The 26,192-nt window shown below is 45.6% G+C and overlaps 1 long non-coding RNA gene across 1 annotated transcript; it reads left to right on the top strand.

The window, feature by feature from the left end:
* The first annotated feature begins 5,359 nt into the window (after positions 1-5,359).
* Positions 5,360-8,458, top strand: LOC309541978. Its single transcript, XR_014224028.1, has 2 exons — positions 5,360-7,065; positions 7,532-8,458. It is a non-coding gene; the product is annotated as an uncharacterized lncRNA (long non-coding RNA).
* Positions 8,459-26,192: the final 17,734 nt, after the last annotated feature.

Raw genomic sequence — 26,192 nt, 5'->3', positions numbered from 1 at the left:
ATGTTGTTGGACTACAACTCCCATCATCCCTGAGCTCTGGCCTTGCTAGCTAGGGATGACGGGAGGTGTAGTTCAACAACATCTGGGGACCCACAGGTTGAGAAAAACTGATTTAATATAGGGATCCGTCCCACACATGCACCCATTCTTAGGGGGTGAGGGGTGTCCTGCCTTCTGCATAACCTGTTCCTGTTGAGCTGTCACATTGGGTGGTATACAACTGGATTCAACCTAACATATATTTCCCCCCCCCCTCAAAAAAACCCAACGCTTTTATACTACATCCCCGAGGGTTGTACGGGGGAAGTAAAACCCAAGGAATTATGAAAGCCTAAAGGATCAAGGGAAGTCCTGCAGGTGAGAAGGAATGTTCATTTTTAGAGATGAAGAGTTTAGCGCCCGTGCATTATGGGATTTCTGCAATATAAATATGACAATACACCAGTGAGCGGTAGACTTAAAATCATTCTTTAATGTCCTTTGTTGTCTCAAGCAAAGAGCTATAAATGTCCACGGCATTCCTTCCACCCCGTCCTAATGGGATTTCTGCTGGAGCATGCCTGTCACCGAGGCTGAAAAAATGGATCTCTCACCTTTTTAAAAATAATTTGATAACCTTATTATCCCATCAGAAAGGGAATGTCTTGAGCTGAGACATGTACTAATGGCCGCGCTGAATGCACTTTGATTTTCTTTTAATAGCCGTCGGAACCAGCCAAGAGTTGTGTATTATCTTGTTATAATGGTCTCAGGAGGGGCAGGCGGAGATAATTTTATCACGGAGGGGAACGAAAATGTGGCGTTTTGTGTGGTGGATTTCTCTCTTTTTATATAGAAAAAAGTTGGTAATACAAAAATGAATGCTCCCCAGGTGAGAACCTGCTGCATCCTTTGCGAAGGAACAATGCCCTTTCCTCTGGCGAACTCTCACACGGAGGTGCAATGTGTTGTAAATGGAAAGGAAGACGGCTGCTTCCGTCTGGATTCATGCGGGGTTTTTGTTGTCGTTCTGTTTCAATCACGAGCCAAAAATGCTCGGTTCTAATGTCCGCCTGTGCAAATTTTGGGCAGTGGTGGTGGTGAAAATCATCATGCAGGCGCTCCACAGTTGGACTCCAGTTCCCATCAGCAGCAGCTGACATGGACTAATTGTTGGTGCTGATGGGAGCTGGAGTCTAACCGCATCTGGAGGGCCAAAGGTTGAATGCATATATTAGTGAAAAGAATATACAAAAATGCATTAGATATGGGGAAATCACTGGCAAAAATATAAATTTCTCCAAACCGCGTACAAAAAAATGTGCTTATTGGGAGAAATTTGCACTAAAATGCTGAAGAATTTCTATAAGGATTTTTTTAGAAAGAAAGAAAGAAAGATGCATGCTGCAGGAATACGGAGAACTGAATTTCAGAATGGAAAAAAAAAAGAGAAACCAAGAGATCCAAAAATTGTGGTGTGGTGTAGCGGTTAAGAGCAGTAGTCTCGTAATGTGGGGAACCAGGTTCGCGTCTCCGCTCCTCCACATGCAGCTGCTGGGTGACCTTGGGCTAGTCACACTTCTCTGAAGTCTCTCAGCCCCACTCACCTCACAGTGTTTGTTGTGGGGGAGGAAGGGAAAGGAGAATGTTAGCCGCTTTGAGACTCCTTCGGGTAGTGATAAAGCGGGATATCAAATCCAAACCTTCTTCGGATTTGATATATAATGAACTGAAAAAGGTTACACTTTCCCGAAATACACTTTCCCGAAGAATACACTTTCCCGAAATACACTTTCCCGAAGAAACCAGAGGCCTTTCTCCTGGGCATAGTTGGCCAATCGGTGTTAAAGAAGGATAGAACTTTTTTATGTATGCTACAGCAGCAGCAAGAATTCTCATCGCAAAGCATTGGAAGACACAAGACTTACCCACCTTGGAAGAATAGCAGATCAACTAATAGACTATATGGAGATGGCGGAAATGACTGGCAGAATCCGAGACCAGGGAGAAGAGTTGGTGGAAGAAGATTGGAGGAAATTTAAAACTTATTTGCAGAAATATTGTAAAATTTTTGAATGCTGATGACATTGAAATGAATCTAAGGGGTTCTAGCAACAAGGTAAAATGTAAGATGGGATTAATAATAGATAAACTAATAGGACATGAATTTGCTGAACCAATTTTTAAAAGGGATACAAAAATGGGAGACGTGAGGAAGTCAGGAAAATAAGTTAACTAAAGATGAGAAATTAAGAAAGAGGGGATTTTTGTTTTTCTTTTATATGTGTTTTTTGTTTTTCTTTTTCTTGTGTTTAATGTCTGTATTTTTGTACTTTGTAATTTTGTTTCTTTTTCGTTTTTGTATTTTTCTAAACTTTTCTATTGATAAAACCTAATAAAATATTATTTTTTAAAAAAACAAATCCAAACCTTCTTCTTCTTCTTGACATTTTGCCCATACCTAGTCATGGATGATGGGAGTTGTAGTCCAGCAGCTTCCCCATCTGGGGAAGATCTGGGGAAACAACTACCTGGTCTAGTTGTTTCCCCAGATCTTTGGTTCATGGGAGAAACTCTAGCATTACATCACTTCATGATAACTCTGAAGAGCAAAACCAGGAATGAATTATGAGCTGCTTGGAGTCATGAACTTCAGGGTTTGGACAGTCCCAACCAACAATCGAATTCTCCTCCCGCTCTTTAGCTGACGGATGCCTTCAGACAGATAACTTACTGGTGATATTACTGAAGTTTGGGGTCCTGATTAAGCAGCTTTATTTCCCAAAGCTACTGACAGATATATTTCAGGTTTATCTACACTTGGATATATTTATTTTTGCACTCCCCGCTGTAATGACCTCCCTCTTATTCTAGTGAGGAAAGGGCATCAATAAATATTTCCGTCAACAGATAACTTTCAGCTTGAAGAAGGCTTGTGCCAGAAGCCTAATCTTGTTTTAAGTCCTCTGGATAATGAAAGGCACTTCCCTTGACTTGCAGAGGCATTGATTTTGTTTTCTATTTTTATTCATTAGCTGGTCTGGTGCTGCTGCTGTTGCGCTCCTTAAGCGAAGGAATTCTTTTGGGATTCCTTTTAGAAAAATCAATAAGAACTGGGTGCTCAAGAGAATTGCTTAGGGGATTGGCAAGGCCTTTCCACTTCAGTCCACTGGTTTCAGCGCATCTCACTCACTGTGAAATAACCCTCCAGCCCAATGGAAGAAAACATGTCTTCAATACTGGCCTTTGCCCCTCAAGCCCTTCTAAGTCTGGGCTTGGGCCAAGCAAAAGAAACGGTTAGGCAAAGAATTATAGACACCGAGAGACAACAGGACTGCTCAAGGTGCCCCGGCTACAAAATTGTAGAAATCGAGAGAGATATAGCTGCACCAGCAGCATATCTCTTCTTGCTCATATCCAAAAATGCAAGAAGGGCTTTTACACTCGCCAGAAGCTCGGCTCTGCCCTCACCGGTCTTGGAAGGATCCTTTTAAAAAGTCCCATATGACCAGAGAATTTGCACCTGTCCCTTGGGGGATATAGGAAGCCCTGAACACATACCGTATTTTTTGCTCTATAAGATGCACCAGACCATAAGACACACCTAGTTTTTCAAGGAGGAAAACAAGAAAAAAAATATTCTGAATCTCAGAAGCCAAAACAGCAAGAGGAATCGCTGCGCAGTGAAAGCAGCAATCCCTCTTGCTGTTCTGGCTTCTGGGATAGCTGCACAGCCTGCATTCACTCCATAAGACGCACACACATTTCCCCTTACTTTTTAGGAGGGGAAAAGTGAGTCTTATAGAGCAAAAAATGTTCAGTTTCTGTTAATTGATTTTGTGGGAACTTGCAGATTCTGGCTTCACACAATTAACTCAAGGCAGTGTCAATTTACTCTTGGCAGAAAGCCAAGGTCTGCTTGACCTAGAAACTACTTACTCTGATTGGTTAATGACCAGCACTCAACTCTGTTATCTAGGAATGCTAGCACAGTATGGGGTTAGGTGTGTGTTAGGAGAAGTGCTGTGTATGGTTGAGAGAGAGAGAGAAAGAAAGGATTTATTTTGCTTTGTTTTGTATGCAGAAACTCTGCTGGTTTTATTTTTCCTTTTAATAAATCCTGTAAATAGTTATTCTGAGTCTAGCTGACTAGTCATTACCACCTCGACTAGCTTCTTCGCTGTGCAGGAAAACTCTGCTACGTTTGGGCTAAAGCCATTAGAGCTATGCCTGACACTTCAAAGTTCCATGAGGTTATGGGCATTGTGCTGCCAGCCTGAGTTGTGGTGGTGTCAGCATCAACGGTGTTGGTTCCAGTAGTACCAGAAGTTGTTGTTCCTGTCGGTGCAGCAGATGGACACTGGCTGGTTCCTGACTGTTGTGAGCTGGTGACGCAGTGGACACAAGGACAACAGCTGCAGCGTGTGAGTGCTGGGTGCTGTGGTTCCTGTTTTCTCTCTCGGTGGTCGTGAGTAGCTGGTTCCGGGTTCCAGGGACATCGCTCTCAAGATGGCCTCACAACCAGTTCAGATGGCTTTTGAGCGTCTGAATGACTCCAATTACTTGCTGTGGTCGGAACGCATGCAGGCAGTGCTGCAGAGGGATCGTCTCTGGCAAGTGGTGAGTAAGTTTCCTATGAAGCCTGATGATGAAGACCTCGATAAAGACCAAAGAGCAAGGGCCACAATTGTCTTGGGGCTGGAAGATTCCCAGTTGCCATATGTGAGGGGAATCAAGACAGCTAGAGGTGTGTGGCAAGCACTTAAAGAACTCCATGTGCGTGAGACAGCGGTTTCCAAGCTGTTCATTCGCAGGGCATTGTACAAGGCAATGTTACAGCCTGGGGTTACAATGCAGGAACACCTACACAGTTTACAGTTAAAGTTTGCTGCGCTACAGGAAAGAGACTGTGCGTTAGACCAGCAGGAGAAGGTGGCTATTATTTTGAGTTCTCTCCCAGAAAGCTGGGACAATTTAGTTTTGTCTCTAGAAGGCATACAGGAGCGTGATTTATCAGTCAGTTACGTTACTGGGCGTTTGATTGAAGAATGGCAGAAGAGGCAAGAAAGGTCGTTGGCTGCAGAGACTTCTACTGGCGGGCGGTTTGGAAGGAGTACTCATGCCGTGCCAGAGGTGAAGCAAAAGCAGCGTACTGGTGAGGAGTCAGCGTTTGCTGTTAGGCGTTGTTTCCGATGTGGGTCTTCAGCGCATCTAAAACGACAATGTCCGGAGTTGGTCAAGTCTCAGTTGCCGGTGCAGGAGCAGAGACGAGATCAGCAGCAGCAGCAACGTAAAAAGAAATTCTTCAAACGTAAACAGTCGGCTCAGCTGGTGACTGCCAAGGTCAAGATTGCTGATGAGAAACAAGCTGTTTGGGTGGTCGATTCGGGAGCGTCTCGGCACATCATAAATTCAGATGAATTGTTTGTTTCCAAGAACTCAGCGCAGCGCAGCCAGGTGGCTCTAGCAGACGGAAGTACTTCCGAAGTGATTTCGGGGGGTGCAGTTTTTGTTCCTTGTCTTCGTGAATGCCTGCAAAATGTACTTTGTGTGCCTTCATTAAGGAGCAATCTGATGTCTGTAGATTGTTTGCTAAAAGCTGGGTTTAAAGTGTATTTTGAAGGAGACAGTTGCATTATTAAGAAGGCTGGTGAGATTTTAGGCACTGCTAAGTCAGAGGGAGGCTTGTTTTGGCTTAAAGCAGGATCTCAAGTTGCAGCAGTAGTCAGTAAATCTCAGCCTGCAGTGAATAACAAAGCTATACATGACAACTGTGTGCACTTATTGCATAGGAAAATGGGGCATGCTTGCTGGAAAAGTGTACTAAAAATGTCTGAATTGGCTGATGGGGGTAATTTGAAGAGTTGTAACAAGTACCTTGATTGTAATGTTTGTAAAAAGGTTAAAACCCACAGAGTCTCTTACCCCAGAAGTGACAGAGTTAGTGAGTCACCGCTACAGCTGGTTCACATGGACGTAATTGGTCCATTTGCTGTAAGCAGGGGTGGAGCGCGTTTTTCACTAACAATTGTGGATGACGCCACGCGTTACTCTTGGGTTTTTCCCATGAAGAATAAGGGTGACGTGTTCACTAAGTTTAAAGGCTGGGTGGCATCTGTGGAAAGATTTCTGTCCATTAAACTCAAAAGGATACAGACGGACAGAGGTGGCGAATTTATGTCAAATGCTTTTAGAGATTGGTTACAAAAGCGTGGCATTGGGCATAGAAAAACGAACGTTTTTTCCCCAGAGGAAAATGGCGTTGCAGAGCGGAAAAATAGGTCTTTACAAGATATGATGTTTGCCATGCTTGATGATGCTGATTTGCCCATGTCTTATTGGGGGGAGAGCATGCTCACCGCGTGTTATCTCCAAAATAGGCTCTTTCATCAAACAATAGGTACAACCCCGTACTTTAAATTGTTTCAGAAAAAACCCAAAATTGACCATTTGCATGTGTTTGGATCAAAAGCCTGGGTATTAATTCCGAAACAAATGAGGAAGAAGGGAGATCCTAAGACCAAACAGTTAGTGTTTGTGGGTTACCAGGAGCTGGGAAAAGGTTTCCGCTTTGCTGAAGGGACAAATGGCATTGTGATCTCCAGGAATGCCAGTTTTTGTGAACATAGTGGCTGGGAGAGACTACATGCCAATACTGAGGTTTGGTTTGAACCTTCCCAGGAGCTTCATGACTCTGAAGGTAAACATAGAGAATCAGAGTCTGAGGGGGAGGAAAGTTCAGATAAGAGCTCTCAAGAAAGTGGAGTTAGCCAGAGACCAGTTGCTAAGCAACAAAAGAGAGGTCGTAGTTCTGAGGAGGAAAGTGGGTCAGAAGAAAAATTTTCTCCCAGAAGATCTAAAAGACAAAACAAAGGAGTGCCTCCGGTGCGGTTTTCCCCAGATACTGCAAATGTGTTTAGTGTAATTGCAGAACCCAAGAGTTTTCAGGAAGTGTTAAAGTTACCAAAAGAGGAGGCAGAGCTCTGGAAACAGGCAATGGAGGAAGAGATGTCCTCTCTGAATGAGCACAAGGTTTTTACACCAGTAGCAGCGCCTGAGGGGGCAAAGATTGTAGGCTGCAGGTGGGTGTACAAACTTAAACCTCTGGTGACAGGAAAGTACAAATACAAAGCTCGTTTAGTGGCTCAAGGATACTCTCAGAGGCCTGGAAAAGATTATGACGAAACTTTTTCCCCTACTGCTAAGGGGGACAGTGTAAGGCTGATCTTAACGCTTGGATCAAAGAGAAAACTCCTGTTAAACCATTTTGATATCCAGACTGCATATTTACATGCATCAATATCAGAAGACCTGTATCTAGCCGAACCGCCTGGTTATGAGACAGGTTCCAATAGAGTGTTGAAATTAAACAAAGCTCTATATGGTCTCAAACAGGCTGCAAGATCTTGGAACAAATGCTTCCATGAGGCCTTAGTGTCATTTGGTTTCAAGCAGAGTACAGCTGACAATTGTGTTTATGTACGTGGTACAGGCAGTGATCAAGAGTTTTGTCTGATTTATGTAGATGATGTATTGTATGCCTGTAAAACAGATAAACAAACTAAAAGGTTTGCCAAGCAATTGTCCAGTAAGTTCAAAGTGAAAGACTTAGGCCCGGTTAGGACATATCTAGGGTTGGAAGTGTGCTGGGCCCAAGATGGCAGCTGCCTAATTAGTCAGCAGAACAAAGTTAAACAACTACTGACTACATACAGGATGCAGGATTGCAAAGGGGCAGCGGTGCCTATGGATCCAGGTTTCATAAAAACACTTCATATAGATGAGAGTCCTGAATTTGAACATCCTGATGTATATCACTCTGTAATTGGAAGTTTATTGTATCTAGCACAGTGGTCCAAACCTGATATTAGCTACGCAGTAGGCATATTAAGTAGATTGGTCTCAAAACCCACACTAAATGCCTGGAAAGGGGTAAAACAAGTTCTGAGATACCTCAAACAGACAATTGGCTATATGTTGCAATTAAATTCTTCCGAGGACGAAATGTTGAGTTGCTACTGTGATAGTGACTGGGGAAATTTGCCAGATAGAAAATCTGTCACAGGACTAGTCATAATGGTCGGTGGAGCTTTAATCAGCTGGCGGTCACGCAAGCAAGACGTTGTAAGTGTGTCATCAACGGAATCCGAGTACGCCGCATTGAGTGAATTGTGCAACGAGGTGATTTATTTCAAGCATTTGTTAACAGATTTAAATGTAAATTGTGGAGAACCAGTACAAGTTTACATTGATAATCAAGCTTGTATAACCTTAAGTAAAACAGAGGGTTTCAAATCACGTTCCAAACATATCTCTGTAAAATACCAAAATGTACGTTGCTGTGTACAAGACAATATAATCACATGTACTTATGTATCAAGTGAAGAAAATGTAGCAGATGTATTAACTAAACCATTGGCAAAGATAAAGAACAAGCAAATGTGCAAGGGTTTAGGTTTGCTGGAAAAATAATCTCCTACATAGGTGTTATTTGATGTTAATTGTCCAGCAGAATCTGTGAGGGGGTGTTCAGTTTCTGTTAATTGATTTTGTGGGAACTTGCAGATTCTGGCTTCACACAATTAACTCAAGGCAGTGTCAATTTACTCTTGGCAGAAAGCCAAGGTCTGCTTGACCTAGAAACTACTTACTCTGATTGGTTAATGACCAGCACTCAACTCTGTTATCTAGGAATGCTAGCACAGTATGGGGTTAGGTGTGTGTTAGGAGAAGTGCTGTGTATGGTTGAGAGAGAGAGAGAAAGAAAGGATTTTTTTGCTTTGTTTTGTATGCAGAAACTCTGCTGGTTTTATTTTTCCTTTTAATAAATCCTGTAAATAGTTATTCTGAGTCTAGCTGACTAGTCATTACCACCTCGACTAGCTTCTTCGCTGTGCAGGAAAACTCTGCTACGTTTGGGCTAAAGCCATTAGAGCTATGCCTGACACTTCAAAGTTCCATGCACCAGACCATAAGACACACCATAAGATGCACCAGACCATAAGACACACCTAGTTTTTGAAGGAGGAAAACAAGAAAAAAAATATTCTGAATCTCAGAAGCCAAAACAGCAAGAGGAATCGCTGCGCAGTGAAAGCAGCAATCCCTCTTGCTGTTCTGGCTTCTGGGATAGCTGCACAGCCTGCATTCACTCCATAAGACGCACACACATTTCCCCTTACTTTTTAGGAGGGGAAAAGTGAGTCTTATAGAGCAAAAAATACGGTATTTTTTAGATGTCCCTTTTATATGCCTATCGCACTTTTAAACTTAAAATCCATTGTTGTACAGTGGTACCTCGGGTTACATACGCTTCAGGTTACATGCGCTTCAGGTTACAGACTACAGCTAACCCATAAATAGTGCTTCAGGTTAAGAACTTTGCTTCAGGATGAGAACAGAAATTGTGTAGCAGCGGCACGGCAGCAGCGGGAGGTCCCATTAGCTAAGGTGGTGCTTCAGGTTAAGAACAGTTTCAGGTTAAGAACGGACCTCTGGAATGAATTAAGTACTTAACCCGAGGTACCACTGTATATTGTTTTAAATGTTTTGCTATTGGTATTGTAGTTCTATTTGTGTTTCTCAAGCTGGTCTCTGACTGTAATAAATTTCATGTTTCATGTTTCATGTCTTCAGTGTTGTCACTGAGTCCAGACATACTTGGGCACTGGTAGTTTGCTTGGAAGCTGGAATTCTACGCTTCAACCCTTGTGGCCTTTCCAGATACCTAGAAAACCCTTCCTGTGTGTCAGAGGAAGTGCCTCCAACAAGTGTCTTCCACTCCTTCGTGAAAAGCAGAGTGGCAGTGGCTGAAGAACTCCAATAGATCTGCTCCTGAAACTGGTCCACCAGGATGGGTCAATGATGTCAGCATGTGAGGCCCGAGGGTAGCAGCAGCCTGAGTCTTGGCCATCCAAGATTGTGTTGGGATGGAAATAAGATAAAGTTCCCACAAGAGAGGAATGGCAAACCAAACTGATGGACTATGCAGAGATGGCGAAAATGCCTGGGAAAATCAGAAACCAGGAAGACCAGAATTTCAACAAAGAATGGGGGGAATTCATAATTTACCTTGAAGACCACTGTAAACACTTGAACTGTTTAGCAGGATCTGAATAACACTTGTAGTGTAACAAGAACTAGGGATACTTTAAAAATTAGACCGACTTAAAATATGAAGCGGTAAAGAACTGCAGATGGTGACAGCAGCCACGAAATTAAAAGACGCCTATTTCTTCGGAGAAAAGCAATGACAAACCTAGACAGCATCTTAAAAAGCAGAGACATCACCTTGCCGACAAAGGTCCATATAGTTAAATCTATGGGTTTCCCGGTAGTGATGTATGGAAGTGAGAGCTGGACCATAAAGAAGGCTGATCTCCGAAGAATGGTGGGACAGTGTTCTCGAAGCTACCAGCATGAGTTTGTCCAAACTGCGGGAGACAGCGGAAGACAGAAGTGCCTGGCGTGCTCTGGTCCAGGGGGTCACAAAGAGTCGGACACGACTAAACAACTAAACAACAACAACAAAGAACTTGCGATGGAACCCACAGAAGGGGGGGATTCGGGTGAAATCTTTGTTCATTTACCTTTTTATTACCTATGACTTTGAATGTAAATTGTAACTTGTAAAACCAAATAAAAATTATTTCAAAAAAGATTGTGTTGGGATTGTGATGCAACTGGGTTCACCTACCACTAGTTTTGGAAACAAAACAAAACAAAAGCCACCTGTCAGGGAACTGACATCGGAGCTAGAGGCGGAGGGAAGGCTCTCAAATGATGCTGGAGAAGGGCCCAGCAGGGAGAGAGGAAGCTCCGCAGATGGGGAAGCAAATCAGCGCAACACCAGGGATATAGAGGGGCTGATGGGGGAATGGGCGAGAGGGCTCCAGGACTCTTCACCGGACACCAGCGGGGAGAGCACGGGTCCTCCGCTACCCACGCCCACCCCGCACAGAAGACTTCCGCGCAGAGAGAGTAGGAGGAGACTGGGTGTCAAACAACTTTTATGTTGGAAAAGATTTAAGAAACGCCCACTGATGGATTCTGCTAGCGACTGAGGCAGCCACGAAGTGAAGGGCTGCCCAGACTGAAAGGTTTAACAAGGCAACATAACCAGGAGAGGCGGCAACTTACGCACGAGCAACACCACCATATTGAGCTTTTTGCTCTTAGTGAATTCAGAGATTATGTGAAATCTGTCTTCAGTAACTCAGGTTTAAGATCAGACTTACCTTGAGGGAATGTTGCTACTATCCTCCCAGCTGTAGTGCCAATGCGTCCAGGGTACACATCCAGAAGTCCTCTCTTGTTTGCTAAACCAAATGTCACAAGCTGTTACTCAAAGCTGGCCAGATATTCCACAAAGTGGAGAGGACGGGAGACAAGGACAAATTCTAAAAGTACCAACATTAGGCGGCATGTAGCCATGAGGTCAGCTGTTATCAGTCCTGTGTTGTTTATCATTTTAATTGTTGTAACCCGCGACAACAGCAACAATAACAACATTGTTGGATCAGTTGTCATCTCTTTAGCAATTGTCTGGCAGGCTGTGGTTCTCAGAATTGAGATTTTCAGAAACTGGTTTCTCATCACAAACTCCTCTAAGTAACAAACAGTGGTACCCTGGTTCTCAAATGCCTTGGTATTCAAACAACTTGGAACCCAAACACTGCAGACCCGGAAGCAAGTGTTCTGGTTTGCGAACTTTTTCGGAAGCCAACCGTGCTCCATTTTAAGTGTTACACTTCTGTTTTGAGTGCCACACTTCTGTTTTGAGTGTTACGCTGAGGTCTGTCTGTTTTTGCTAATTATTTTGCGGTTTTGTTTTTGCGGCTCTTTTTGGTTTATTTTTGTGACTACATTCAGCTACTGATTGATTGTGTGACTGAAGTACATTGTTTATCGCTTTCATTTTATGGCTCTGTGGTCTCATTAGATAGTAAAATTCATGTTAAGTTGCTGTTTTAGGGGTTGTTCTTAAAAGTCCGGAACGGATTAATCCATTTTGCATTACTTTCTATGGGAAAACAAGCCTTGGTTTTGGAACACATTGGTTTTGGAACGGACTTCCAGAACGGATTAAGTTTGAGAACCAAGGTACCACTGTATATCTTATTTTAGGGACTAAGCAGAGCAAGCTTGTATGATGTGCTGCTTGTTGCTTTTACATATGAGCATTCAGAAGGGTGTCCCAGCCCCCCCTGGCATCCAAAGTGGTACAGTCCAGTCCTTCTTACCAGTGCTGAATGGAGACACATCATTCTAATCTTCCATGCCTAGAAGAGGCTAAGTTCCCCGGGGGTGGGTTGAGGAGTTTCAAACAAGCACCCCTGTTATGTACTGAGTTGAATAGGATCCAAAATGCAGCAGTCTGATTAGTCCTAGAAAAATAAGATTCAGAATGCAGCAGTCTGATTGGTCCACAGGAGCCACCCAATCCAGTTCCAGGTGGAAGGGAATCCGCAACCTGATTGGCCTACAGGAGAATCCTGGAATTAGCCAATCACGTGGGGCCCATTGTGTAAATAATGTATATAAAACAGACATATGGGGGGAACTTGCATTCCTCACTACAGTGGTACCTCAGGTTACATACGCTTCAGGTTACATATGCTTCAGGTTACAGACTCTGCTAACCCAGAAATAGTGCTTCAGGTTAAGAACTTTGCTTCAGGATGAAAACAGAAATCGTGCTCCGGCTCCTGAAGCACCTAAAGTGGTGCTTCAGGTTAAGAAAAGTTTCAGGTTAAGTACGGACCTTCGGAACGAATTAAGTACTTAACGTGAGGTACCAATGTACTATGAGCTGAATAAAGAGCATGAAAACCACACTCAACTCCGAGTATATTTCAACCCCTTACATTGGAACTGAGATTTCATGGGGAGACTCTGCCACCTCCCTGAGCAAGAATCTGAATTTGGCCTGGAGGATTTTGAGTCGCAATCTCCCTCCCTGCATTTGGCTTTTAGGACCCCCTCTAGAACTGCACGGCACATGGCATCTCGCTCTGGAAGGCGGCTACCTCCCTATAAATTCGGGGCGGCGGCATTTTGCGCAGATCCAAAAGTGGCACCAGTGCAATTCATTTGCCTGTGATTGTGATTGATTGAGCTTTTCTCGGCAGTCTGTGCTGTTGGCTTCTTGTGAATACAAATCCACCCCTGCCAAAGATGGCGAAAACAAAGCCAGAAACCTTGAAGAGAAGTCTGGTGTCAGAAGAGCGCTGGGAAACGGAAACTATAACTCAGTTTGTGACAGCAAATTATAAACAGATGGGAAGACAGAAAGTGTGCTGGGCCCAGGAGCAACCCGAGTAATGCAGTCCAGGTCCGGTCCCGAATCCAGGGGTTCCGCGAGGAGTCAGTCCAACAGGGCCAAGGCAGGACACGAGGCAGGGAGCCAGACAAGTCCAGGCACAGGATCACAGGCAGGTTCTGGCAAACAGCAACGTTGCTCCCACAACCTGGGGCAGGGTCCAGCAGCCGTTTACCTCTCTCAGGGTAACAGCCAGTCCTGATCCCCCAGTGACTCACCTCCCTGTCTCGCCCAAAGGCTAGCACTCCTCCTGTGAGTACAGAGGTACCTCGGGTTAAGAACTTAATTCGTTCTGGGGGTCTGTTCTTAACCTGAAACTGTTCTTAACCTGAAGCACCACTTTAGCTAGTGGGGCCTCCTGCTGCCGCTGCGCCGCTGCTGCACAATTTCTGTTCTTATCCTAAAACAAAGATCTTAACCCAAGGTAATATTTCTGGGTTAGCCTGAAGCGTATGTCACCTGAAGCGTATGTAACCCGAGGTACCACTGTACTTAGGTCTCTCCTTCTCTCAGACCTCAGTCTCTGCAGCTTGGGAGATGTCGGTGGGTTACTAGACCCAGGGGCCGCCTCAGCCTCTCCTGACCCAACCGGTAGTGGAGCAGCTGTAAGTGATGGCCCAGCTGAAGGCAACGACGTAATCCCCGCATCTGGAGTCAGGGCAGGCTCAGGACCCTGACTCGGCCCAGCTGGTGTTTGTTGCAGGGGAACCTGTACAGACTGGGGCTCTTCAGAATCAGGCCCCAAACTAGGTTCAGATGCCGTCTGGGGCAAAGGATCCAGTGCAGACTGAGACTCCTCTGGATCCGAGTCCGAGCCCGAGTCCCAGGCCATCACAGAAAGGTACCTTGCATCAAGTCAGAACACTGGCCTACCTTGCTCAGTGTCCGGGACTGGCCAAACAAAGAGGAGTGGTGGAAGGCAGCAGCTGGGGAACCCCAGAGGAGGAAGGCTCAGAGCCAGGGGATTGGTGGTGAGACACCGAGGAGAGGTCAGAGGGAGAAGACTGGGAAGAGGGGCAGGATGCTGAAAGGGCAACAGGGTTTAGTGAGCAGGAAGAGGCTGGGGTAGAGGGAAGTCCAGTGTATAAAGAGGAAATGGAAATCTCCAAACCTAGACAACATCTTAAAAAGCAGAGACCTCACCTTGCCAACAAAGGTCCGTATAGTTAAAGCTACGGTTTTCCCAGTAGTGGTGTATGGAAGTGAGAGCTGGACCATAAAGAAGGCTGGTCGCCGAAGATTTGATGCTTTTGAATTATGGTGCTGGAGGAGACTCTTGAGTCCCATAGACTGCAAGAAGATCAAACCTATCCATTCTGATGGAAATCAGCCCTGAGTGCTCACTGGAAGGACAGATCCTGAAGCTGAGGCTCCAATACTTTGGCCACCTCATGAGAAGAGAAGACTCCCTGGAAAAGACCCTGATGTTGGGAAAGATGGAGGGCACAAGGAGAAGGGGACAACAGAGGACGAGATGGTTGGACAGTGTTCCTGAAGCTACCAGCATGAGTTTGACCAAACTGCAGGAGGCAGTGGAAGACAGGAGTGCCTGGCATGCTCTGGTCCATGGTGTCACAAAGAGTCGGATATGACTAAACGACTAAACAACAAACAAATCTTCCAATCCATGAACATTGGACATGTTCTTTGCTGAAGTACCGGCTCCTCTTAGAAGGGTACAAGTGGGACCTGCAACAAAATGTTGCGGTCAGAATTATCATGCAGTGTACATAGGGTGATGACCCCAAAATGGGCATCTTCTGCTGTTGCCCTTGTACTCTGGAATGAATGGCCTTCCTTCTGTTGTACCTGAAGCAGTTGCTCCAGAAATGTTGTGAAGACGCATCTTTTTGCCTAGACTTTCCCAGGCCTATAATATTGGAGCTTTTGAACATAGGCAAGTCTTCTGAAGTCCCATTTTATTTGCCTTTATGTGTTTCTATACTGCTGCTTTACTCGTTTTTGTTTCAACGTATAATAATAATAATAATAATAATAATAATAATAATAATAATAATAATTTATTTATACCCCGCCCATCTGGCTGGGCTTCCCCAGCCACCCTGGGCAGCTTCCAACAAAATATTAAAATACCATAATGCATCAAACATTAAAAGCTTCCTTAAACAGGGCTGCCTTCAGATGTCTTCTAAAAGTCTGGTAGTTGTTTTTCTCTTTGACATCTGGTGGGAGGGTGTTCCACAGGGCGGGTGCCACTAACGAGAAGGCCTGGTTCCCTGTAGCTTTGCTTTTTGCAGGGAGGGAATCACCAGAAGGCCCTCGGAGCTGGACCTCAATGTCCGGGCTGAATGATGGGGGTGGAGATGTTCCTTCAGATCTACTGGGCCGAGGCCATTTAGGGCTTTCAAGGTCAGCACCAACACTTTGAATTGTGCTCGGAAACGTACAGTGTAGGTCTTGAAGAGAGATGAAGAGAGATGAAGAGAGATGAGCAAAGACAGGGAGCAGTTCAAACTCCGAGGCTGAAGCAGAGAAGGTGATGGGGGGTTAAGGGACTGCTGGTGAATCCAAGGAGTCTCCCTCTGCTCCTGCGACAAGCTGCCTTCCCCCCTGGTCTCCAAGAATGCACAGAGTAATGAGGTGAGCAGAACAGAGGTTATTATTATTATTATTATTATTATTATTATTATTATTATTATTTAGTTATTGTGCGCCCTTCATCCCAAAACTCCAGGGGAAATGCAACATTCAAAACAGTTTACAAGAAATTGCAATCACAAGAATGGGATGGGTCCTAAATGTAGACATCTTTGCAGAGGATTGCACCACAGTCCGCACTGAATCCAATTTCAAAATATCCACCCATTCTGCCCATTGTTCTTTTCTCCCCTCACCAGACTAAATGGGGTTTGTTGGACAGGCTCCTTCCTATTATTCTGCTGCCCTTGTTTCTCCATTTCTCTTCCAGCCATTGAGTCTCAGACAACAGCAGTGTGTTCCTTTCAAAGTGCAGCTTTATTTAAGGAAGCACAAATCAATGAGCAGCATAATAAATCAAAGCCCCCTTCCAGCGCTTACTTATTATTAGAACAAAGAGCAATCCCTTCAGCTCCTTGCACATAGCCAAGGACATCGTCCTTGCTCCCAGTGCAGTGAGAAACGTCTGGTGTGGCGAAATCAGTTAAGCAGACACGGCATGAATGAAAATCCCGCATTGGTTTTGTCGGTAGGCGGTGCTGAAAAGGGGATCTTAGCGCAGAGGGAGGGAGCCAGTGGGATACCTTTGGGCTCCAGCTCCCACCAGCCCCAGCCAACGTGGGCAGTGATCAGACATGGTAATCAGCTTCAGGATCTGTCCTTCCAGTGAGCACTCAGGGCTGATTTCCATCAGAATGGAGAGGTTTGATCTTCTTGCAGCCCATGGGATTCTCAAGAGTCTCCTCCAGCACTATAATTCAAAAGCATCCATTCTTTGGCGATCAGCCTTCTTTATGGTCCAGCTCTCACTTCCATACATCACTATAGGGAAAACCATAGCTTTTACTATACGGACCTTTGTCGGCAAGGTGATGTCTCTGCTTTTTAAGATGCTGTCTAGGTTTGCCATGTGGCAAAGGGGCTTGAATAACTCAGAGAAGCTATGGGCTATGCCGTGCAGGGCCACCAAAGACGGACAGGTCATAGTGGAGAATTTTGACCAAAGGTGATCCACCTGGAGCAGGAACCGGCAAGCCACTCCAGTATCCCTGCCAAAAAAACTCCATGGACAAAGACACCCATTACACTTTATCAAAAAGCCAGATGTGCCTACTGGCCCCAGAAGGTTGGTGACCCTGGCACCATGAATATGCCAGCAGTTCTTCTGAAATGTATTAAGGGTTCCTGGTTGTGCATATAAGAGCCCAGGGATAAACTTATCTTTCTTTTCACACTCTTCCCCCGCCCCAGGCAGATTCCCTTCAAGATAAAAACCAGCCCAACACCTCCTACAACTCACGAGAGCTCCCACTGCTAATTTGCCGCCTCTCAAAGTTAATTTCCTTGCATAATCCAAGCTGGCTCACTCCTCCTGCCCTTTTCAGATTACCATCAGGAATGAGATATCTGGCGATTTTTCATTTTCTGTTCTGAGGCTATGATTCTGTTATCAGTTCAGATTTAACTGGCTGGGAATCAGCCCTGTGAGATCAAAGGAGACGTGGGGTTAGCAGAGAGAGATGAGGATCACGCATGCTGTTATCAATCGCTTATCATGTTCGTGCATGACAATACGCCAGCTGTTTGGCCCTTTTGAACATGGCAGCTGATCTTTAGATTTGCGCTAATGTTGCAGTTCCGTGCCTTTTCCACGTATGGAAATAATGGCCCTCGTGGCCGATATGTACAATGTTGAAAACATATCATCTACGCTGCCCATAGATATTCTTCCAGGCTCCATACATGCCATATTCAATACACGCGGGTGGCACTGAGGGTTAAACCACAGAGCCTAGGACTTGCCGATCAGAAGGTCGGTGGTTCGAATCCCCGCGAAGGGGTGAGCTCCCGTTTCTCGGTCCCTGCTCCTGCCCACCTAGCAGTTTGAAAGCATGTCAAAGTGCAAGTAGATAAATAGGTACCGCTCCAGTGGGAAGGTAAACGGTGTTTCCGTGCGCTGCTCTGGTTCGCCAGAAGCGGCTTAGTCATGCTGGCCACATGACCCGGAGGCTGTACGCCGGCTCCCTCGGCCAGTAAAGCGAGATAAGCGCCACAACCCCAGAATCATCGGCAACTGGACCTAATGGTCTAGGGTCCCTTTACCTTTAATGATAATTTTAGGTTATATTTTAATGACTAAGTTTTAATTTATATATTTTTTAACTGTTGCTATATCTGTATTGTCCCTGCTAAACCTACAGTGGTGCCTAGCAAGATGAAATTAATTCGTTCCGCGAGTTTTTTCGTCTAGCGAATTTTTTGTCTTGCGAATCACGAATTCCCATAGGAATGCATTGGAAATCAATAAATGCGTTCCTATGGTCAAAAAAGTCCAAACAAAGCCAAATTTGGTACAACAAGAGTTTATTAAGTGTTCTTTAAAGTCACACATACTGTAAAGAGCATTTCAAAAATTGAAGGAACAATAATTTAAGTTTCTAAACACGACAGAAAAACATTTAAAAGTCAACAAAGTGTACAGTACATTTTCTAAGACTCTGGGGGACAACTCAAAGAAGGCTCCTCTTCCACTCTTTGCTTCTTGCTGAAGAACCTGTCCATGGCCTGCTGCTTCACCCGCCTTTTCAGCACCTCCCTGAAAGACGACATGACCCTCGTATCAAAAGTGTTCGCAAGGTCACGTGTCAGGTCCTTGTCAGGGTGGTGCCGCTGTGCAAAAGCCTGCACATCCTTCCACTTCAGGCAAACGTCCCTCAGTTCTTTGGAGGACAGCTGTTCCTCAGTTGCTTCCTCCTCTTCCAGCGAGGCCTGCTCCTGCGCAGCCTCTGCCTGCAGTTTGACCAGCTCCTTGGTGGTCAGCTTGTGGTCGTGCTCCTCCACCAGCTCGCTGATGTCCTCCTCTGTGACCTCCAGGCCCATGGTCCTCCCCAAGGCAACAATGTCCTGCACCACTGTTGACTCTGGTGCATCAGAGTCACTTGGTGCCACACAGTCCGGCCACAGGCTGCGCCAAGCGCAATTCAAATTTCTCTGGCTGATCCCGTCCCAGGCCGTGGTGATCATCTTCAAGCAGGTGACGATGTCGAAGTGGTCCTTCCAGAATTCCCGCAGGGTGATGGTGGTGCAATCAGTCAACCTCGAAGCATCGCCTGAAAAGCTGCTTGGTGTAGAGTTTTTTGAAATTGGCGATGACCTGCTGATCCATCGGCTGGAGCAGTGGCGTGGTGTTAGGCGGCAGGAACATGATGTTGATGAAGCTGAACTCCTCCAACAAGTCCTCCTCAAGGCCTTTAGGATGAGCAGGAGCATTGTCCATCAGAAGCAAAGCCTTCAGCGTCAGGTCGTTGTCCAGGAGGTACTGTTTGACAGCAGGGCCAAAAGCAAGATTGACCCAGTCCACAAACAGCACACGTGTGACCCAAGCCTTACTGTTGGATCGCCACATGACACTCAGCTGCTCCTTGCCAACCTTGTGTTTCTTGAAGGCCCGTGAGTTCTCCGAGTGGTACACCAGCAGGGGCTTGATCTTCAGGTCGCCGCTTGCGTTGGCACAGAAGAGCAGGGTCAGACGGTCTCATGGGCTTGTGGCCAGGCAACTTGGCCTCCTCCTGTGTGATGAAAGTCCTTTTGGGCATCTTCTTCCAAAACAGCCCGGTCTCGTCACAGTTAAGACCTGCTGTGGAACGTAGCCCTCCGTCCTCACAACCTCCAGGAACTCCGCTGCAAAGTCTTCAGCCACAGAAACATCAGAACTGGCAGCCTCTCCATGCCAGAAAAAAAAACACAAGCTTCCAGATTCTTGCAAACCCCTCCCCAACTGTTCCCCCAGCCACCCAGCACACAGAAATTCAAATCCAGAATTTTTTTAAAAAAACAGCAGAGTGCCCCAATGGTCACAAACAATCATAAAAATGCAGAAAAAAACACACAATCTTCCAGATTCTTGCAAACCCCTCCCCAACACCAAGTCCTTGAATTCCAAACACCCCAACCCAAAATCCAAAACCCCCCCAAAAAGTTTTAAGAGCTTAACTTACCAAATGGCTGCAAAAGAAGTTTTGGAAAAGCTTCAAAAATCACCAAAGTCTTTAAAAACCTCAAAAAAGGCTACTATGTACACTGCGTTCTATGAGTTGCTCCTCGAAGTCAAGTCGCAACTGTATTAACGGTGTTAAGAAAAAGGAAACAAACTTGCAAGACGTTTTCGTCTTGCGAAGCAAGCCCATAGGGAAATTCGTCTTGCGAAGCGGCTCAAAAACGGAAAACTCTTTCGTCTAGCGAGTTTTTCATCTTGTGAGGCATTTGTCTTGCGGGGCACCACTGTAATTGCAAATTCAAATGTATCCCTATCGTGTTTTATGACTTCCTTGAGATTGTATGTGGGCTGGAACTGGTCTGTGGCCGAAATAATAAATTCTAAATCTTGGTTCGGTGGACTCTCCTTCCTTGAAGGTTTCTAAGGATTTGTCATGGGTGCTTGAGTTGAGATTCCTGCACTGCAGGAGGTTGGACTAGATGACCCCTGGGGTCCCTACCAACTCTGCAGTTTTATGATACAATGATTCCATGAAAGCCTGGGAAGCTGATGCCAGTCAGTGAGTAGACAATATTCAGAGCTAGGTGGACCCGTGCGTCTGACTCAACACAAGGCCATGTTTAATGCCAGAGAGAAGCTGCTTTGCTCCTTTGTTCAGAATCAGCAGGAGGGTAGGCGCCAAATCCTGACAGCCAATGAAATGTGGGCATGTTTAAGGGGGGCGTGCTCAATATCAGAGAGGCGGAGCCAGTGCAAAAAAAAGAAACTGAGCCCAAAGATCAGTCTCTTGCGTAGTGTGGATTTTTTTTTTTTAGGGTCTCCTTTCTGAGCAGACATGCAAAGCGTTGCACTGTTGATACATTTCTGACCTGTGTCAAATTTGTATATGTTCATTCGCATGCCCACCCCACCCCATTCCCTTACTAATATGCATTTTTAAAATATAAAATCACACTACACTTGGATTTCCACCTGCAAGAGGTATTGTATGTATGTTTCTTCTTCTTTTTTATATGTTTTGTTGTTTGTTTGTTACTTTGTGTTTTATTTGTTTTAAATTTGGAAAACCAATTTAAAAAAAAAGAATATATATATATATATATATAAAATCACCACGAGTGTTTGCATTTAAGTATATATTTTTCAACATATTTACTCTTCAAAACCTACCTTGATATTTTAACCTCAAAATCCACGTTGATAAATGCATTTTATCTCAAAAGGGGCATTTGAAAATGCCTCTGATCCACTTTTTTTTTTTTTTTTTTTGAGAACAGCATCACATTTCAAAAAGTGTGAGCTCCTAAGATAGCTGCAATCAGATCCACACATTAGTGAAGGTGCAGATAAGGTCGGTTTGTATCAGGAACCTTTGAACACCCCTACTCAAAGTGCTACCTGGTAATGTCACAGCATTAACACATGCTAGGAAAATGCATATTTTTTTGCCAATGATATCTTCTGTAGAAATGGGCCTTGGCTGTTCTTCATTAGACCCCCCCCCCTGAAAGAACTCCCCTTGTCATTAGGTAAGCACTTCACACCTTCTCTCTCTCTCTCTCTCTCTCTCTCTCTCTCTCTCTCTCTCTGCCCAGGGCTTTCCAAAATGCTTGTTGAAAGGGGCCATGATACTCTTCATTTTAGCACTTTCTTGGCTGAGCGCATGGCCTGATGCAGTTCACTGCCACTGTCAAGAGATATTACCAGAGACAGAGCGCTACCTCGATTCACCCTGCACCGGCGCTCAACCCGTGACCCCTTTCTGCCCTGCGATTGGAACCGCAATTGCTTCACTCCTGTCAGCAGGAACTTCCCTTGCTCAGAGATGCTTGATTGAAAATTCTCCATTGCCCTGCCAACTGCCTATCTTCTGCTTAAGGTCGCTGGATGAGGGAGGACATCCCGGTCGCCTGCTTGCCTTGTTTGTTTGACAAGTGCCGGGTGACCTTAACATCACAGGGCCCACTCTGTGTTCAGCAGGAAGGTACAAGGGGGAGGGAGATGGCTGGGGAGGGGTGCGTCGCTCTCAAAGATAACATGCAAAGCTTGAAACAGCATCAGGCAAAAAGCCCAAATAGCTCAGCATCTCTTGAGTTTTTTAAAACTGGTTTAGCAGAGTTAAAAACTTGGGAGCTGGAGCTACGCACTGACCATTCTGCTTCATTCACACATCACTAGACAGCATCTTAAAAAGCAGAGCCATCACCTTGCCAACAAAAGCCCGTATAGTTAAAGCCATGGTTTTCCCAGTAGTGATGTATGGAAGTGCGAGCTGGACCATAAAGAAGGCTGATCGCCGAAGAATGGATGCTTTTGAATTCTGGTGCAGGAGGAGACTCTTGAGAGTCCCATGGACTGCAAGAAGATCAAACCTCTCCAGTGAGTGCTCACTGGAAGGACAGATCCTGAAGCTGAGGCTCCAATACTTTGGCCACCTCATGAGAAGAGAAGACTCCCTGGAAAAGACCCTGATGTTGGGAAAGATGGAGGGCACATGGAGAAGGGGACGACAGAAGACGAGATGGTTGGAGAGTGTTCTCGAAGCTACCAGCATGAGTTTGACCAAACTGCGGGAGGCAGTGAAAGACAGGAGTGCTCTGGTCCATGGGGTCACGAAGAGTCGGACACGACTAAATGACTAAACAACAACAAAAGACCTTAAAATTCTTGTCACAGGAACCTCCAGCCGATATGCCTAATTAGACCACTCCCAGTCCCCCCCCCACCACACAATGGCCCCTCAAGGCCACTGGGCTAAGTCACCGCCACCTGTTGAACTGATAAAGGCATGGTTGAACTGAAAGGGTTTTGCAGGAAAGTCCTGTTCCAAGGGCTTTTTAATACCTGATAATCAGCAGCTGATTGTGGAGTTCTCCGATGGGCATTTTGCAGACTATGCATTTGCCTGCACAATTTGCGCAGCCGAAAAGTGCACACCTGGCATCCTTGTGGCACCAAGTGATTGACAGGCGGGTGCCCCTGCCCACCTGTCGATTTTGGCTCAGTGGGAATGGGAGAGATATCCATCTGTTGCAGTGGCCCAATTCAGTTCTCCTCCTCAACACTAGCTGCAGCTTCTGGGCCGAATTCAGGGGCAGGCTGGAAAGCACTGCTAGGAAGTTCTCTGAGCCCAATGTTTGCCATCAGCATGAACAGAAGCACAGAGGGTATTTTTTTAGGGTTCATCAAGAGGTCTCTAATAAGAAAACCCAGAACAAAATGAGCTGCTTAGAAAGGGAACCAGGTCTTCATCGCTTGATCTCCTTTTCTTTACGGAATGATCATTCTTCTGAGTGAACAAAAATTACTAGTGGGAGTGGGAAGGATGAAGTAAAAGGTGAGAACATTGTGATTAAATACGGGCTATTGTGTTCAGAGTTTCACAAGGCCACTTGTCAAGATAAGGTGCTCTGTTGTTGAAAGAGATCTGCTCCCTGGGCTGTTTACAAAGAAGCTCATTGTTATGAGAGAAGCTAATTGCCTTGAATAGATTTGCAGGCAGCCAGCTCTGAAAGCATCGGAGGTGGGCACAGGCGGAGATGAAATGATCAAACATTCCAATTTCCTAGATGGTGGAGGAAGTTGCAACATCATAGATCTTGGATTTGGGTCAGTCTCTGGGCGTCCTGTGATGTCGCAGGAGTACAAGAAAAGAGCAGAATGTGGCGTCGAGTCCAAAATAGCACCAAATATAAGAAGAGAAGTAAGGGATGTGGGTGGCACTGTGGGTTAAACCACAGAGCCTAGGACTTGCCGATCAGAAGGTCGGCGGTTCGAATCTCTGCGATGGGGTGAGCTCCCGTTGCTTGGTCCCTGCTCCTGCCAACCTAGCAGTTCGAAAGCATGCCAGCACAAGTAGATAAATAGGTACCACTCCGATGGGAAGGTAAACGGCGTTTCCATGCACTGCTCTGGTTCGCCAGAAGCGGCTTAGTCATGCTGGCCACATGACCCGGAAGCTGCACACCGGCTCCCTCAGCCAATAAAGCGAGATGAGCGCCGCAACCCCAGAGTCGGTCACGACTGGACCTAATGGTCAGGGGTCCCTTTACCTTTAGAGCCTGCAGGATCATTCTGAACAACGGAGAGGGGCAAAGCATTTCTCTTGGTGAACGGCTGATGTTTCCATTATTATTATCATTCAGCCCAGACACTGAGGTCCAGCTTTCATGACTTTCTGGCGGTTCCCTCACTGTGAGAAGTGAGGTTACAGGGAACCAGGCAGAGGGCCTTCTCAGTAGTGGCACCCGCCGTGTGGAACAACCTCCCATCAGATGTCAAGGAAATAAACAACTATCTGACTTTTAGAAGACATCTGAAGGCAGCCCTGTATCGGGAAGTTTTTAATGTTTGATGTTGTATTGTGTTTTAATTTGCTGGGAGCCACCCAGAGTGGCTGGGGGAACCCAGTCGCATGGGCAGCATATAAATTATTAGTACTAGTATTAAAATTTGTATACCACCCTATACACGTAGATCTCAGGGCAGTTCACAATATAAAATTACAATGTAAAAAACAATAAGAACAAAGACGACCCATAACACATTTAAAAGGGCATTAGATGTCAATCAGCCAAAGGCCTTGTTAAAGAGGAACGTTTTTGCCTGGCACCTAAAGGTGTATAATGAAGGTGGGTAGCAGGTGACGCTGTGGTCTAAACCACTGAGCCTCTTGGGCTTGCTGATTGGAAGGTCAGCAGTTCGAATCCCCGTGATTGGGTTAGCTTCCATTGCTCCGTCCCAGCTCCTGCCAACCTAGCAGTCCGAAAGCACACCAGTGAAAGTAGATAAATAGGTACCACTGCGGTGGGAAGGTAAACGGCATTTCCATGCGCTCTGGCTTCCATCACGGTGTCCCATTGTGCCAGATGCGGTATAGTCATGCTGGTGTTACGGAAATGATGGAGGGGGCACATCTTTAAAGTTGTTACGCTGTTAGAAATTTTATGCTTGAATATATCCTTTTGAAAGCTCAGGGAACATACCTAGCTTTATAAATTCATATAAAATCAGTAGTTGGACCGATTCTCTTCATTCCAACCCCATTTTGGCCTTAGAGAAAAAGACTCCTTTATCTTTCTCTCCCGTCATAATCCCTCAAGCATGAGGGCACATACACAACAGGACACCCAAGGAGTGGCCAAGGGTGGAAATCTCCAAGCTGATAGCTGACCATAAAATCCCGAGGGCTCATCCCCGGACTTGCCCCAGGACAAGGATATGTAAAGAGTTCTATTGTTCTTTAGTGATAGGTAAACGGGTGGCACTGTGGTCTAAACCACAGAGCCTAGGGCTTGCCGATCAGAAGGTCGGCGGTTCAAATCCCCGCAACGGGGTGAGCTCCCGTTGCTCGCTCTCAGCTCCTGCCCACCTAGCAGTTCAAAAGCACATCAAAGTGCAAGTAGATAAATAGGTACCGCTCTGGCAGGAAGGTAAAAACGGTGTTTCCGTGCGCTGCTCTGGTTCGCCAGAAGCGGCTTAGTCATGCTGGCCACATGACCCGGAAGCTGCACGCCAGCTCCCTCAGCCAATAAAGCGAGATGAGTGCCGCAACCCCAGAGTTGTCCGTGACTGGACCTAATGGTCAGGGATCCCTTTACCTTTACCCTTACTTGAGAGGGGTTAAGAGACGTGTCTGGACATGTTTGCCAAGGCTGAACTAGTGTAACCCCTGTTTACCCCTCCCCTTTGGTGACACGTCAGTGATGTAAGGATGATGCTCCAATGATGCTGTACGAACTGTATTCTGGGTGATGCAGGAAGTTTTAAAAGCCAATGTCACCCCATGCACGGGGTTCTTACTTCTATGGGGACCTGTTTCGCAACAATAAAGATCATGGTCTACTGACCGCTGTTTTGCTCCTATACTTGGCTAGAACTTCCTTCCTTTCTGACCATATAGACTGATACGGAAGGGGGGGGGCATGTCTTCTTCACCTCCTTCTTCGCTACAATATATCCATTTATTTCCAATTGTCAATGTGAAAAGGGACTAAAATCTATAAAATTCATAGAAAATCAACATGCCAATTTGTTCAATTTCTCTAGGACCCCATGACACCTCCCCTGTCCTCCATAATCCCTCAAGTTAGGTGTCAAGACCCTAATCCGGTCAAATCGCTCTGCCAAGCCCTTCCTCCGGGTGATGCCAGGTGACAGACTATGCATACATGAACCATTGTCTTCTCAGGATGTGCTTATCTGCGCATATCTCCAGCTCTCTGCATATTCCCCCCT

The sequence above is a fragment of the Podarcis vaucheri genome (assembly GCF_965113315.1).
Source record: "Podarcis vaucheri genome assembly, chromosome: 10".
NCBI classification, from domain to species: Eukaryota; Metazoa; Chordata; class Lepidosauria; order Squamata; family Lacertidae; genus Podarcis; species Podarcis vaucheri.
This window is presented reverse-complemented; position numbering and strand designations above follow the sequence as displayed.